Below are 2613 nucleotides of genomic sequence, written 5' to 3' on the forward strand. Positions count from 1 at the left end.
TACGAAAGCATTTACTGAACTAAAGCCGTTGAGACAAGTCAAGCGAAAGACTTATTCAAAGAAAGCTTTAAGAGAGTTTGTTGTCCCATGCCTTTCTGATGGTGAACCTCCTACTGCTTCTTCCAAATCTGAAACTGGGATTAGCCTGTTGACTTTGCCCTTCATTTAGACAAAGATCCCCCAGTTTCGCCAAAAGACCTCTGCGTGTTGTCATTGAACTCCACACAAGCCTGTCGTTGGGCTACTTGCGTCTTTGGCAGATACAAAGGAGAAGTGACGGTCGGTGAAATAGCCCTCCAACTCATAGATCTTCTTGCTTAACGTGAAAACTCTCCTTTCTGATGAAAACGAGAAAGAAAGATGTCCACTACTAAATGTGCTGCTTTGTGAATTTGATACTAGGTAGTTCTCCCCCCTCGGCAGGCAAGTAGCCTTTGCGACTTACATCTCTGCTACAGGAGGGTATGAACCCCCGGATCTAGGCGAGGTGATGGCGGGGAACTCCAACAGGTTTTGGTTTCCTCCTCACTAATTGATGGAGCCCAAGACTGCTTGACGACTTTCGGTGTGGGGTCATCTTGAGCCGAGGTCGTCTCGTAACAGGAACAGGAAGAATAGCAAACAAGCAAACAAGCAGGAATAGGAATATTGGCTGTCACTATCCTATGGTTAGCAATCAACTACGGAGCTGGCAACTCACAAGCCAGCAAGTCAACCTCTGTCAGATCTTCGGCCCAGTTTATGGACGAAACTGACTCTACTTCCTCATTCAGGCTGATATGAACTACAAAAGTTTTCATCTTTAGCGTGGATATCGTAGGTATAAATGAAAGAAACTGGAATCAGGAAGTTGTTTCTTTCTCTCGATACGCAGAGGGGAGAGCATGCCTTGTCTCAGGCAGTATATCAGTCGTTAACGATCTTACCGCGACACATCCAATTGAAACTAGAATCCCAACCTCTTTGGAAGAAGCTCGAAATAGAAAAAAATTCAGAGCGGGAAATCTTCCTACAAACTAAAATGTGTTAAATATATATATAGCTACCTCTGCCTAGAAAAACTGGAGTTTCAGGCACCCTCGTGGGAGACATTGGATGTTGTCAACCGGCCTTAAAATGCTCATAAACAGCTGTTCCCCCTTTGACTTAGTTTTTGCTCTCCTCTGTTTCTAGTAGAAAAAGCCTGATCCTACTTTGCGAGTCCAACAGGTCTAGTATTCTTTTCTTTTTCGTCTGAGGGAATGTGGTAGACCTGATCTAGCTAAGACTTGAGATTCCATTCTATTTCATTCTGATCTCGTTATGAGGAAATAGGTGAGGCGAGGCTAAGACAAGATATGGGACTTCCCGTGCTAAGTTGTTCCAATCTCTGTACTTAAGTAACCGAACTCGAAAGTGCTGCTATGAGCTAGATTTGTGCGTACAAGGGTAAAGAAGCGAGCAAGGCTACCTTTCCGCTGGAAATCCTATACCTGAGTGCTATTTGATCAGAGTGAGTTGTAATTGAGCTTGATTTACTTGCTCTTCTATTTGCATTTTTTGTTAAGTATGTGGGTGACTCATCGTCGTGAGATCGGTTGGTCGAAAATTCTTTTCAAGTAGTCTCAGTCGGCGAACTCGGCTCCACAGAAGAAGTCAGTAGTGAATCAAAGAACTCATGCATGTAATCAGTGACTAGGGATCGATCAATCGGATGCAACCGAGCCATACAAAAAGAATTGGAAAAGGGATGACGCAAGAGCAGCGGAAGGTGACTTAGCAACATCAGTCATTTCCTATAGAAAGGAAGGAAAGGATCTCTCTTCTGTCTAGACGAAAGATCTCATTTTTGCTACCGCTCTCCCTCTTATGAGTCTCTGTCAGCCGTTGTTTAGTAGCTTTCAACGCGAGTTCGGTCATTCTCTTATATACTGAAAAGTACGAACTGACTTAAAGCACGAACATGAAGGAAAGGCTGAATTCAAAACATCTTGAATCGGATTCTCTCTTCTCAGAGAGCTTGAGAGTGAAATGAGTGGGCCGGCCAAAGAAGACCACTATGGAAGTGAAAGGGGAGGGCAAGAGCGGTTCGAAGACCATAGCCCGATGTGGGTACATTGGCGTCATCGTCGTATGAAATTCACGCACAAAGGGCGCCGCATCACTCTCAATGGCATTCAAGATAATCCTTCCTGCCGTCCAATCTCTATCCGTAAGCTGCAAGGATTGCGGAAACAGGGTGCTGTTAGCCAGTGTGTGCAAGTGCGTCAGATTCACCAGGAGCATGATCTGCAAGCAATTACTCTGGATGCTGATCCTGCAGAGCAGACGCCTCCAGCTGTTCAAGAACTGCTACAGGAGTTTGATGCTTTGTTCCGGGAGCCAAAGGAATTACCCCCTCGTCGTGCCTGTGACCACCAAATTCCGTTGGTGCCAGGTGCAGTGCCAGTCAATGTCCGGCCATATAGATATGCACCCCACCAGAAAACAGAGATTGAGAAGCAAATCTGTGAGATGATGAACAATGGCATTATTCGTCGCAGCACGAGCCCCTTCGCTTCTCCAGTGCTCTTGGTTCGTAAGAAGGATGGATCCTGGCGCTTTTGAAATATCCTATGCCAGTCGCGGGTTGTC

Source organism: Triticum urartu, chromosome 1 (assembly GCF_003073215.2).
Source record: "Triticum urartu cultivar G1812 chromosome 1, Tu2.1, whole genome shotgun sequence".
Taxonomy (NCBI): Eukaryota; Viridiplantae; Streptophyta; class Magnoliopsida; order Poales; family Poaceae; genus Triticum; species Triticum urartu.